Consider the following 14,570-nt stretch of genomic DNA (forward strand, 5'->3'; position numbering starts at 1 on the left):
TCTGGTTTAGAGCAATGCTATCATGTAAATTCGCTCGAAAAGCAAAACAGTTTTTCGCAAAGCGAAGATAAACCTCCGTGTATTAACTAGCCAAGAAATCTTTATGATACCGTACTGTGCTGCTGCTCTTTTGGACGTGCCTTGAACATGGGGTATTAGTAAACTTGGGCGATCCCGTTTTGTGTGTTTGACACAAGCGGGTCTTATGGGGACGATGGGATAGGAAAAGGGCTAGGACTGGGAAGAAAGGGAACGTGGCGTTAATTACTGTAGTCCCAGCACTTGCCTGGTATGAGAATGGGAAACCATGGAAAACCATATTCAGGACTGCCAACGGAGGGATTCGAACCCACCGTCTTCCGAATACGAGCTCACAGCTAAGCTACCCTAACTACATGACCAACTCACTCGGTTTATTCGCGAAGAAGAAGAAGAATACACCTGATGTCATAGGCCAAGCCAAGCCAAGGAACATCCCGGCGGAAGAACGAGAAGCAGCCCATGACAAGGATCTTCGGCTAGAGTGCAAAGAAGAGCACTGATCTGCGTGACAGAAGGGCAGGTACATTGTATAAACGCGACCCGTATGTGACTGTACTGAAGAATAGTTAATAATAATAATAATAATAATAATAATAATAATAATAATAATAATAATAATAATAATATGGGAAAATAGGACACAAAGATATAGCTCAATCTTGAAACCTGGTGGGACAGGCAGGGCTTCGACAACGAGTGACTTGATATTTAAATGCGACGTCATAAAAATAATAGTACCAAAAAATAAAAATGAAGTATTTCGGTACACAAATATCTCTTACCTGATATATTCTTATGCACAATGAAGACCTCTACGGCACCACAGATCGTCAACATAGAGAGGAAGGGAAGTACTATCCTATATTCCGTGAAAGTCAGTCAATCTGAAACTATACAACAGCCGCTATTAAACATTTTGTTTTGCACTAGATAAGGTCAGCTAAGCTAAGAACATACAACAACTTACCTTTCACCACAACACTGAATATCAATATTACACGGATCAGTGTCTTCTTTCCAACTACTGGATAGAACAACAACAGTTTTGATGATTCATATACATTTCTCGCTATTTTCTTATTTTAATTTTTAACTCAGCAACGTCTCCGGCATCACAACTTAACATTCGTCACACGTAACATGCTGCGTTTTACATGTCACTAACCATTAATTTTCTTTCAAACAGTTTGCGCCATTAGGAAAAACACTTGGACGACATTGGCAGTATATCTCCGCAAGGCCAAGAAAGTACATTTTGTAAGCAAGTCGTATATGGAGAAAATAAATAAATAAATAAACAAACAACTACTTGTAACAAATATATACCTTCTTTTTCATTCCTGCATCAAATGCAGGCTGCCATGGAGACAAAGAATAGTGACAAGAGATGATTATCGTACAGGTTAACCCTGATGCTTGAACTTTTTATTTGTTATATATATTGTAATCCGGACAGCGAGTGATACTATTATAGCAAACAAGTGTAGTGTCTCAATGTTCCGACCGAGTCCCTCAGTAGAGTTGTTGCAATGTCTAATGATGAACGCCTCCGACAAACCAAACTGTTTGCTGAAGTTTTCAAAGAAATGTGGACATATGTACTGATCCCTCTAGCACTAATCATCAAACTGAATATTGCAGTAGTTTTTAGATGGTATTTCTCTTTATAACAATTTATCATTAGTTCATATGAGTCTCTTCCTTTAATATACTTCTGATTGGCGCTCAATAGGCCTCAAACCTGTATACATCTGCTAGAGTATCATGAATCCTCGCGGTCACCTGTAATTTCGGGCAGATTTTTGACATGAAAGTTTTACAACTGCATGTCAAAGTCTGGTTTTCAATAAAGAGAATACCCTTTCTCCTTTCGCAGCTGTTGGATTCATTCATTCATTCATTCATTATTCATGCGTTCACTAATGTACGCAAGTCCTCTCAGTTTTAGTGTAACGACCTCTAGTGAATAAATAAGGTACCGTATGTCTTTACAGGGAGTTTTGACTAAACTATGTATTCATCCGAAATAAAAATACAAATAAAATAATAATCTACTTTATCTCATTCCAGCCAAGTGCTGGGAGCTCCAACTACCACCACGTGGTTGGACCAGGTCTTTTCACACACACTTCCGAGGCGATGGCGAATTTTCTCACTGAGTGTTACAGGAATGCAATCTACACGAGAAACCAGAAATCCCAGAGAACATCCCTCTCCCAAATGTACATAATGTCTCATATGTTCACTGAATTTTGAACTCTGAACGCAGTAGAAAAATGCCGACGCCTGACCGTTTATGTCACGGAAGGGCCTTCTGAACGACGAAAATGCTTTTAAGTTCAATTAACACGCGAGAGGTCGCACCCACGGCAATTTGCCGCACTTTTAAATATTTGTTAATAATTTCGTTGCTAGCCGCTGTAGGGCTTAGGGCTCTCGTTTCATCCCTCCCCTCCCTCTCTCACGCCTGACGTTGATTATCGTCAGTGAATTGCCTGCTGCGTTCCGGAGTAGTTTAAGTTTACTTTCACTCTCGCATCTGCCGCGGCATATTGCCTTCATGCGACCCCTCGCGTAGTGCATTCTTACATGAATGCATTTCCAAGAAAGTTTCTTAAGTAAAGTTCATGAGGTTTATGGTGGCTTTCAGTGAAGTGTGGTGCTGTACTTTTATCTTGAATTGTGACCAAATCATTCATTGAAATGTACAAATGGAAACGTTGCGGCAATTTGCTAATGCGCGACCTCTCACGCTCTAAAATGGGTGCGACCTCTCGCGTGTTAATAAAAATTATTCACTCTTTCGTCTAGCATTAAATTAGAGTACCATATTTAGTTGCTAAAACATTTTCTAAGTCTTTAAATATAATTTTAAAAAGATGTTGAAAATAGGAGGAGATGATCTCATCAGAAGAATTCATACACTCTTAACAGATATATGGGGGACCATGATGATTCCGAAGGATTGGAAGAATGCTATTTACCATCCGTTACATAAGAAAGGCGATCGAGCAGACCCCAACAACTACAGAGGCATATCCCTTTTACCAGTTATATATAAGGTTCTATCTAAAGCGCTATTAATGTACAGTGGAACCTTGGATTGCGAGCATAATTCGTTCCGGGAACATGCTTGTAATCCGAAGCGCTCGTATATCAAAGTAAGTTTTTCCATAAGAAACAATTGAACGCGGATGATTCGTCACAACACAAAAATATTTATTCGCATACCATTTTTAAAACAAAATATAGTGTAAAATAAATTAAAGTGCACTTTTCCTTACAATAGAATCATTGTTGACGTGAGGGAGACGAGAGATGGCATGAGGAGAGTTACTGTGTAGCACGAATTACACTAACGAAATCTCGGCTATCTGTTGGCTCACTGGAATTGTTTTCTTTTCGTGCAACTTTAAGGAGGAACCTGTCAAATGACTGTTGCTTTTGCCTCTTTTTGAGGATTTTACGAAAATGTGGCATTGCATTGTTATTGAACTGATTCATCGCTTGCACTGCTACAGCCTTATTCAGGTGGTGTTTTTCTACAAAATTTTGCACCGTTTCCCACATTTTGCACTTCTGGCGAATCTCAGTTGAAGTGAGAGATTCCATTGACTTTTCTTACCCCTCTTCCCCGGACGAGATCTCCATAACCTCCACCTCCTGTTCGCGATGCAGGTCCATCAGTTCGTTGGTGGTCAGTTACTGGCTATGTTTTTCCACCAGCTCTTGAATGTCCACATCATTCACCTCCAGCCCCATAGTCTTCCCCAAGGACACAATTTCACTGACAATCAGCCGCTCATTGTCACCAACAATCCCCTGAAAGTCACGTCCAAGAACACAGTCAGGCTACAGCTTTCCCCAAGCGGAAGTGAGAGTTCTCTTGGTGACTTCATCCCATGCTTTATCGATGATCTCCAGGCAGTTCGCGTTGGGGAAATGATTTCTCCCAAACTCTCGGAGGATAAGGTTTGTTTCTTCGGTCACTTCGAAGCATCGCTGAAATAGTGCTTTGGTGTATACCTTCTTGAAGTTCGAAATGACTTGCTGCTTCATGGGCTGGAGTAGTGGAGTAGTGTTGCGAGGAAGAAACTTAACCTTAACGAACTTGAATTCCTCCAGTAAGTCGTCCTCAATGCCTCAAGGCCTGGAGGATGAGCAGGAGCATTGTCCATAACCAGCATGAGCGGCAGATTATCTTCTGAAAGGTATTTCTTCACTACAGGACCAAAGACCTCGTTTATCCATTCAACAAACGAACAGGGGAGGGGAAAACGTAGGCATATGTGACGCTCGTATTGCGGAACCTGGCTCGCTTATCAAGTTACAATTTATTTAAAATGTTTGCTCGTCTTGCAAAACGCTCGTAGACCAAGTTACTCGCAATCCGAGGTTTTACTGTACTAAACAGAGTAGAACAACAAACAGATCATTTGATTGGTGAATACCAACCAGGCCTCAGAAAAGGTAGATCATGTTCTGAGCAAATTTGGAGTCTGAAGACGATATTAAGGACACGCCGCAGTACCACCACATTTGTCACCTTTGTGGACTTTAAGAAGGCGTACGACTCTATCGAGATCCTAGGAGAGCCCAGTGTGGACAAGAAGACCACATCTGCCAGACTCTCACAGACACAACATCTCAAGTGAAGTTTCTAGGTGAACTATCGAGCCTTTTGAAGTGCATACAGGAGTTGGGACAAGGAGATGGCCTCTCCCCAATACATTTTAACTTAGTGTTAGACAAAGTCATCAGGGAATGGAGAAAAGAAATCGAAGGTATAAACATTGGTACGCGGGGACAAAGAATTAACACGAAGTGCCTAGCTTTTGCTGCTGATCCAGCTATCTTTACCAAGACTAGGGAAGAAACCAGGTATGCCACAGAGAAGTTACATGAGACAGCATTAAAGACAGGCCTCCAAATATCGTATGAAAAGACTCATATCAAGGCTAATGGACACCAGAATATCCAAAGATTCCCACTATAGACAAATTATGGAATAATCACACAGGTCCCTTCCTTCAAATATCTAGGAAAAATCATAGTACCATCCGGATTGGACAGGATAGCTAATTTAGAAACAGCCACCAAACTCCTGAAAGCATACCGAATAAAATGGAACAGTGAAAGAGTGATGTCACGAAATGCAAAACTCCGGCATTACAAGACTGTTGTTCTTCCGGAAGCCTTGCATGCCTCAGAAACCACATCTCTAGGAGGCCACTGTAAAATTGATGAAATTGAAAAACAAGAACGAAAAATTCTTAGGAAAATATATGGTCCCGTTCATGTAAATGGTATATGGATCAAAAGGAAAACTGTAGATTTGTACAAAGCAATCGACAAGTTCACTGATACCGTACGCAAGAGACGATTGAAATTCTATGGCCACATCTGTAGAATGGACGACACTAGCTATGCAAAAAAAAGCTGCTTGGTATAATTAATTCAAAGAAGGTCAAAATAAGCTGGTTAGAGGAAATAAGGCAGGACTTAAAAGAAATTAACATCAGAGAAGATATCATCTGGGATCGCAAGGCTTTTGGGAATCTGGTTGCAAAGCACACGTTCACGGAAAAGGCTAAAAGAACCACAGGGAAACAATGGACGGAAGAACGCAAGAAGCAGCATAGCGAGTTCATGAAGAGATTTTGGGAGAAGAAGAAAGGAAAACCATCATCAAGCTAACAAGTTCCAACGCGCTCTGTGAACGGGCATAACGAAGATAGGATGATGATGATGATGATGATAATAATAATAATAATAATAATAATAATAATAATAATAATAATAATAATAATCCTTGAGTATGAAATGCTTCTTACGATGCTGTTCTTATCAAAGTTCGTTGACACTTTGAAGAATATTCTCAAAGATACAATGATCTGGATCTGCTATACAATGAATTGTTGAACATATTCCAATATTTCGAATTATGATCCCAGATGAGAGGGGGTAGGGAGGAATAGATTAATTACTATACGCGCACTTTTTCTTGAGCCCGATTTTTACAAGGTGAGGAGCAAGGAGGGAGTGCTTCCAGTTCCGGTTATACTGCCAACTGGATGGAAATGAAATCTGAATTGAATCGATAATATGATCGATCTATATGAATTTTCTGAACATTTATTATCTTACGTCAACAATTGTGTCACACATACATTATTTAACATTATATAACATTTCTCAATGCGAATCTTGTTACTAGCATGAATTATATAGTTTGGCTTTGCTGTGTAAACTACAACAGTACTAGTTTGCAAAGTGTACGCCAGATGTCGCACAGCGATGAATAAGCGATTCATAGTTTGTGTTTCAAAGGTTGCCGATATGGATGTCGAAAATAACCGAGGTCTACCGATTCAGCACTAGGGAGCTCCGGGCTCAAGAAAAAGTGCGCGTATAGTAGTGCACTAGCTACTCTGCTGGATTTTCAGCCTGACGATCGCGGTTCCAATTCCGTTAACAGGGATGCAGGAAAACTTTCGCCTTAAAATAACGTAGTGTAGAATAGCATCCAGCCTTAAATTCCCAGCTATGACTCAAAATGAGCCCGGGAGGCTGTAGTGAATTCTTATATATGCCGTGCCTCGTAACTTTGGTTCCTAAGGGAGCGATCTAACTATTTATCCCCCCCCCCCCCATTACTACTGAAGTAGTTATTTTCTAGCAGTTGGGTTCCATTATGCGTCGCCAACCATACAGTGTAGGGGCCCTGCTTGCCGATACGAAGTTTTCTTTTACCTCTCATGTTGGCCTTATGTCATAATTTATTTTATGCTCGACGATGCCGAAATATAAATATTACATGCCAGAAAACTGAATCATAATGAGGCTCATTGTAGTTCAAGTTTCGTTATGATACAGGTTCTCCACCAATCAGAGGTCAGAATTTCATTATGATTACAACTGTTTGACCAATGAGGTAAGGATAACATCGCACCGGCGCTCAACGCACTAGCTTCACACTTGTTTCCAAAATCAAACATGTCGGACACACGTATTAACATCAATGCACCTTCTACTTCCAGTATTCCACAACCTCACGGGACATTCCCGCATATTCACTTCACCAACTGTACAATAGACAATTTGTATTTGAAATAAAGCTAGGTTATGATAACCTTCTACCAAAGCTTTGAAAACATATGACATTGTCAAGGTCTCTGATCCACTCACGGGAAATCAATAACCCATCGCATGAGCTCTGCGCTCTGTTCAGTAAACTCAACTGTCAAGTGACATCTCGACAGAAATCTACGAATTAAAAAATAATTATCGTCGAGGATAAACAGTCGTATGCAACTCGCCTATAATGGTAATTAAGACACTCGTATGGAAATTATAAAACTCGTGTCTTAATTACTGCCATTAGAGGCTTGTTACATAATGTACTATTCGTGACTTGCGAGATTATTACGTACTCGGTACTGCCGACAGTTATACTGCCGTATTGTGAAAGTCACGGTACTGGTATATTTAGGAAAGTAATTAATGAATATTTTCTTTTTCTGTACGATTGTAAAATTTGGATAATACCTGGTAAGTAAAATAGTGGCATGTTCGAGTAATATACTTAACATTTTACTTTGTGAAGATGACGAGTGGAACAGTTTCATAACAACGTCTATTTCGTCCAATTCCTATGCAGATTTTAATTATGATGTCTGATATCTGCAAGATCTACTCCAAAAAGGAACGCGACGTCATCTGCTCTTCGAACTTCACTTCAGATGCTAAGGTAAATATGTTCAAGGAACTGAAACAATAAGATTTTGAAGAAGGCGTGAGTCGCAGTGATACAACAATCATATTAAGAGTGCTCGATTCGTAAGGGGTAAGAATTTATTTTCATCTTTTTATATGATAAGTTTCTGGCATAATGCGAATCAGGCGAAACTGAAGGAAATTTAAACTTTTGTGATTAACCTAAGGATTATTAAAGTGATATTCTTGATGGCATGGTTTTAGTGTCTTCAGACCTATGCTTTTATGTATTCTTACGGCATATATCTTCCGCTTATTAATCGGCAGCTGTGGAGCTATTCCAAAGACATTTTTAATTTTTGCAAGTTATTTCCGATTTTTAATCAATTAAGCCAAGAAGTGGGCGTTCTCGCACTGAAATGTTCAATACAAATTCTGCAGAAAACTTCAATTTAACGAAGAATTTAACATGTAAATTACGTTTATAACTTCTTTTTATTGCAAATAGTATTCTTTGTCTAATGGCAATCTTCGGTGGCAGAAATAAATTCGAATAAAATAATGCCTGTGTATATTATTGCAGTATGGATTCACTGCAGTGAAGACAGTGATAGTTGAGAGGGGAGTTCCTCAAGGCAGTGTTATCGGACCTTTATGTTTCCTTATATATATAAATGATATGAGTAAAGGAGTGGAATCGGAGGTAAGGCTTTTTGCGGATGATGTTATTCTCTATAGAGTGATAAATAAGTTACAAGATTGTGAGCAACTGCAACGTGACCTCGATAATGTTGTGAGATGGACAGCAGGCAATGGCATGTTGATAAACGGGGTTAAAAGTCAGGTTGTGAGTTTCACAAATAAGAAAAGTCCTCTCAGTTTTAATTACTGCGTTGATGGGGTGAAAGTTCCTTTTGGGGATCATTGTAAGTATCTAGGTGTTAATATAAGGAAAGATCTTCATTGGGGTAATCACATAAATGGGATTGTAAATAAAGGGTACCGATCTCTGCACATGGTTATGAGGGTGTTTAGGGGTTGTAGTAAGGATGTAAAGGAGAGGGCATATAAGTCTCTGATAAGACCCCAACTAGAGTATGGTTCCAGTGTATGGGACCCGCACCAAGATTACCTGATTCAAGAGCTGGAAAAAATCCAAAGAAAAGCAGCTCGGTTTGTTCTGAGTGATTTCCGACAAAAGAGTAGCGTTACAAAAATGTTGCAATGTTTGGGTTGGGAAGAATTGAGAGAAAGAAGAAGAGCTGCTCGACTAAGTGGTATGTTCCGAGCTGTCAGCGGAGAGATGGCGTGGAATGACATTAGTAGACGAATAAGTTTGAATGGCGTTTATAAAAGTAGGAAAGATCACAATATGAAGATAAAGTTGGAATTCAAGAGGACAAACTGGGGCAAATATTCATTTATAGGAAGGGGAGTTAGGGATTGGAATAACTTACCAAGGGAGATGTTCAATAAATTTCCAATTTCTTTGAAATCATTTAGGAAAAGGCTAGGGAAATCATTTAGGAAAAGGCTAGGAAAGCAACAGATAGGGAATCTGCCACCTGGGCGACTGCCCTAAATGCAGATCAGTATTGATTGATTGATATAGCGTTATAAGTTTATGATCTAAAGGAGTATAAAATATGTAAGCAAATATGTCCTAATAAGTAGCTAAATATGACCTAAACAAAGTACAATATAGCTTAAACATTTCAGGGACAGGTAGCAAATATCAGAGAATTACTAAAATTGAACGTGCCAAAAAGTTAATAGCGATAATATAAGACACATTTAATCATACAAACGGAAAAAGCTACTGTAGGTACGTTATCACTTCATACATTAATTCAGTACCATATCCATGAGGTGTCGTTCTCACTCTGTTCTCCTAAAGAAGGACCAAAAAATGAAGTAATAGCATGCTTTTTTTTTGTATCTGTCACCGTACGTTTGTAGAGCATCACGTTCTCGGAATCACGTCTTCTAAACCTGCTACCTATCTGTTTCGGAGAAAGAAAGAAAAATACACCTACTACAGTATTTTGAAATTCTTTGTTGGAAACTCGACGCAGATAACATGTAGGCTACCTTGTTAAGAACGACAACTCAATTTAAACAAAAATGCTCAAAATATAACCAAATATGACCTTATATAATTAAAATGACGAAAATATGACTAAAACAATAAAAATGGCCGAAATATGGAAGATAAAATAGCTTTAAACGGGGTCAGGGATGCATCATTCACAGTTGTTTTTCAGATATTGGGTAAAGTGAGCTCAAGAAAGAAATATGACTTTTCCTCAACATCCGAACCTTAGTGATAATGAATTCGAAATTCTTAATTCCTGAAACAACTTGAAAACTGACCCAATTTATGTTGACGTAATTTGATTCGTTAGTACCCCTGTACGTTTCCCGGGTTTCCCTAATGTGGTAAGCTGGAAGATAAAATCATTCTACAAGCTGAAAACATGTTTAAAAATCTCCCTCTCTTACTACTTATTCAAAAAGGAAGGAAGGAAGGAAGGAAGGAAGGAAGGAAGGAAGGAAGGAAGGAAGGAAGGAAGACTAAGTTCTCACAATTTTGAAAAATCATCATACATCATACAATTCATGTCTCATTTTAAGAATATGGTTATAGCAATGCGTATATCAAAATAAAGGCAGGAAATGCATAAAATTAAATTGAATGAGGGAGAGAGCATGTATGGTTCTTCTTCGCTTTTAATTCCTCAGCCAACTTGAAAACTAACTTGATTATAAATATCGTGATTTATTTCATGAGGTAGTATGAAAGACAATGTTAGGCCCGCATCTTACGTCAGCTAATAATGTACCCGCTATCTTGGGACCAGAAAGCCAACCACAAATCAACTATACCACTGTGGTTGGCAAGGTGCCGATTTTTTTCTTTGAAACAAACTCTGACTCCCGTATGTTTTTAAGATTCCTCTGCAGGTTCATTAACAAGCACAAGACTGCTTGCCGCCAAAAATGTATCCAAGAGGATACTCTGTCAGAAAATGAAGAATGTCCTTTCGTTCGTTGCTGATATTACACCATGAAGAGTATGTATGTTACAAGATACAAGTTAAGGGTTAAAGCTTTACGAAGTTAGAACCGTTCACTGAGTTCCAACGAGACGTTATTATAACTTATTACCGTTCTTCATTTCTGGTAGACGTACTTATGTATAGCACGTACGCCAGGACACATGTCCAAATGCGTGCTGAGGTGTCATAATTATTCACGGCGTGCGTATTACTCAACACCAACTCCACCGCACACATTGTCGTCGAATAAGGAAACACAATCACTGTTTGCAGGTGATCTATTACCGTTCACTGCAGCAATAAGAAATTTCATTTCATTGTACTTATTTTCTCCTCTTGAAGGGAATGTTTTACTTACTTTTATTATTATGTCCAGCCCCGTGACTAAATGGTTAGCGTGCTGACCTTTGGTCCAAAGGGTCCCGGGTTCGATTCCCGACCGGATCGGAGAATTTAACCTTAAACGGTTAATTCCCTTGCCTTGGGGACCGGGTGTTTGTATTGTCCCCAACATCCCTGCAATTCACACACCACACCTAACACTATCCTCCACCACAATAGCACGCAGTTACCTACAATTTTGCTGATGCCACCCACCCTCATCGGAGGGTCTGCCTTAATAGGGCTGCAGCTTGCTAGAAATAGAGTCACACGAAATTAATGTTTTATTATTATTGCACTGCCTGACAAAAAGGTTAAGAACCCAGAAGGAGTGGTTGAAAGTGAATGAAACTAAATATGCTGAAATACCATGTGTCATCATTGAATTGATTACAATATGGCATGAAAGACAAGGCCGTTGGCAGTTATAGGTGGGATTTTTGCACCCGGTCAGTAAGGTGTCACACCCACCCCCCACCTCCTCCCCCCGGCCGCAATGCATGCCCTTATGCGGTTCGGAATGTTGTCAAACATCCTTTAGATCCTCTTCTGAGGCAATTTCGTCCACAGTTGTTGCAGATGTTCCTCCGGATCCCGCAGGTTGGTTTTGGGACGGGGTCCCCTTCCAATGTCATCCCACACGTGTTCAATGATGAAGAGGTTCGGGGATCTTGTTGGCCACGGGAGGACCTCAACATGCTCTAGGCAGTTCATAAACAGGTGGTGGTGATTATTGTTTTAAGAGGAAGTACAAGTAGGCAACCATATTCTACATAACAATATTCAGAGAGGAAAAAAATGGAAGGGATTCACACGTGCTATGTGTGGACATGCAGTATCTTGCTGGAACACTGTACCAGGGTGCTGTGCCATAAGGGGTAGGATGTGTGGATGCAGAATATCTGTGACGTGTCGCTGTGCCGTCAAAGTCTGCCGAAGCACTATTAGATGTGACCTGAACGCATATCCTATGGCTCCCCACGCCATGATGCCAGGGATTACGCCTTGTGTCTTTCCACAATATGGCTCTCTGCCTCCGACGCCACCAAACCCGCCCGCAATGGTCACCGGACGTTATGGAGAAGCGGGACTCATCACTGAACATGATGCGACGCCAGTCGTGCTCAGTCCATGCCTCCCGGGCAGGGCACCGTTCCAAACGCAGGCATTGGTGTTCTGGAGTCAATAGCAACCAACGCATGGGGCGGCAGGACCCGAATCCGGCGGATATGAGTCGTCGAGACACTGTACGGGAACTCCCAGGATGTTGTAGAGTCTCCAGTACATGTTCACGGATCGCGGGTGCCGCAGTTATGGGATTCCGCAATGTTTGGCGCACCAAACGACGGTCCTCCCTCGGGGCGATGTTTCTCGGTCGACCCGAACCTACACGACGTGATTGGGTGTCCTCATGTACCCAATGAGTCCAGCATCGGGCCACTGTGTCATGTGAATGGCCCACATGCCTGGCAATCGCACGATACAACCAATTGCCTCATGCAGTCCCACAATGGGGTCTCTGTCAAATGCTGTCAATTGGTGAATACGTTGTCAAACGCGTCTGCGAGGCATCGCGGGTGCTTCGTACTGTACTGTACGTAGTTCTCTTTACACGTCTTGCGTAACTGTGACTCACAGCAGTCGACTGGTAACAACTTAACAATAGGACGGTACCATCACGAATACACTCTGGTGGGCGTCCTACACATTACAAATGCTTGTAAATCTAGTCATTTATTCACACATCAATGGTATGCATGTATATCGAAATGGGATAATACTGGACCTCTCCTTCTTGGTGCTTAACTTTTTTGTCAGGCAGTGTATTATTACGCCGGGCTTAGTGGCTCAAATTGTTGATGCGCTGGCCTTCTGAACCCAACTTGGCAGGTTCAATCCTGACTCAGTCCGGTGGTATTTGAAGGTGCTCAGATACTTCAGTCACGTGTCGGTAGATTTACTGGCACGTAAAAGAACTCTTGTGGGAGTCCGAAAACTGTAAAAGTAGTTAGTTTGACGTAAAACCAATAACATTATTATTATTACTGTAGTTATTGTATAGCACAGGAGCATTCCTTTAAACAGAAAGGTGGATTGACGTGTACAATATTTTACATAATACAAGACTCGAACATGTCACAAATGTCGAAGTTAGAAAGATCCTTGGCGTCATATGCGAAAAAATGCAGGAAGCTCATCTGAGATGCTACGGGCAGGCACTACGGGAGAAGGCTTGATCAAATCAAGGAAGATATACTGTGGTCAACTACTATCAAGAAGACGCTGCAGAGCGTGCAAAATGAAGACAAATGTGCAGAAGAGCCATCCTTGCTAAGCGGAAAACATTCAGGCTACATAGAGGAGGAGGAGAAGAAGAAGAAGAATCTTTGAACTGTTAGAGATTTTATATATACACTGCTGTGCAGAAGTTAAGGACGAGATAGATGAAGGAACATAACATATCAATTACTCGGTGGAAGTGAACGAAAGTGCGGTAACATGTTGCCAAAGGTCTCCCACATGTGCACAGAAACCTGGCGTGAGGTCAGCGCGACCATAGTGCCGAATGGGTCTGGCCCCACAAAACGGGGCAGTTGAAGGAACAGGACGAGACAGTGTAAGTCAATCAGGGAGCTGTTACGGTGCACTGTGGTGGTGTTATTCATTAGAACATGGCTCGGAGACATTTGGACGACTTCAAACGAGGAAGAATGATCGAAAAACTGGAAGGACAAAGTGTGACGAGTGTAGCCCAGGAGTTTGGTATTGCTCACAGCACTGTTTCACGTGCATGGAGAGTGTTCCGAACCACAGGCACTGCTGCCCGAAGGATAGGAGGGGGGTCGACCATGGTCAACTACAGCAGCAGATGACCGCTACTCTGTGCAACAGACAAGAAGAGACTCACGTCAAACAGCGGGTGCAACTGCAACAACATTTAACAGGACTCCAAGACATCCAATCGCACCTCCACATTCGCACGGCAACGACCATTACGCTGTGTTCCGTTGACACTCGCACATCGGGGGCACCATTTGCGATGGTGCCAAGAGCACCAGGTCTGGACCGATGAGGAGTAGGGTCACGCGCTCTTCTCAGATGAGAGCAGAGTTAGTCTGAGTAGTGATTCTAGAAAACGTACCCTCATCCGGCGAAAGGTGGGAACAGGGAATGCACCCAGGAACAATGTCGACCATGATCATTCTGGTGGTCCAAGTCTTATGGTGTGGGGAGGCATAATGTTACATGGACGTGCCGACCTCCAAATCTTTGAACGGGTTACAGTCACCGGTCAACGTTATTGTGACTGTGTACTCCTTCCCCATGAGCGTCTTTTCAGGGGTGCATTCGGTCCTGGCTTCATTTTTATGG

General features: G+C 41.3%; 1 protein-coding gene across 3 annotated transcripts in view; it reads right to left on the minus strand.

Annotated features, from left to right (window-relative positions):
• hpo (serine/threonine-protein kinase hippo) overlaps nt 1-14,570 on the minus strand; it is a 514,540-nt gene that overhangs the window by 274,627 nt on the left and 225,343 nt on the right. The window contains exon 2 of one of the 3 annotated variants that reach the window (XM_067152277.2): nt 825-932. The exons of the other annotated variants lie outside the window; for them this stretch is intronic. The gene's annotated coding sequence lies outside the window, so the exon portion shown is untranslated. The remainder of the gene's footprint in view (nt 1-824; nt 933-14,570) is intronic. 3 annotated transcript variants of the gene reach the window in all.

This window comes from Anabrus simplex, chromosome 8 (assembly GCF_040414725.1).
Source record: "Anabrus simplex isolate iqAnaSimp1 chromosome 8, ASM4041472v1, whole genome shotgun sequence".
NCBI lineage: Eukaryota > Metazoa > Arthropoda > Insecta > Orthoptera > Tettigoniidae > Anabrus > Anabrus simplex.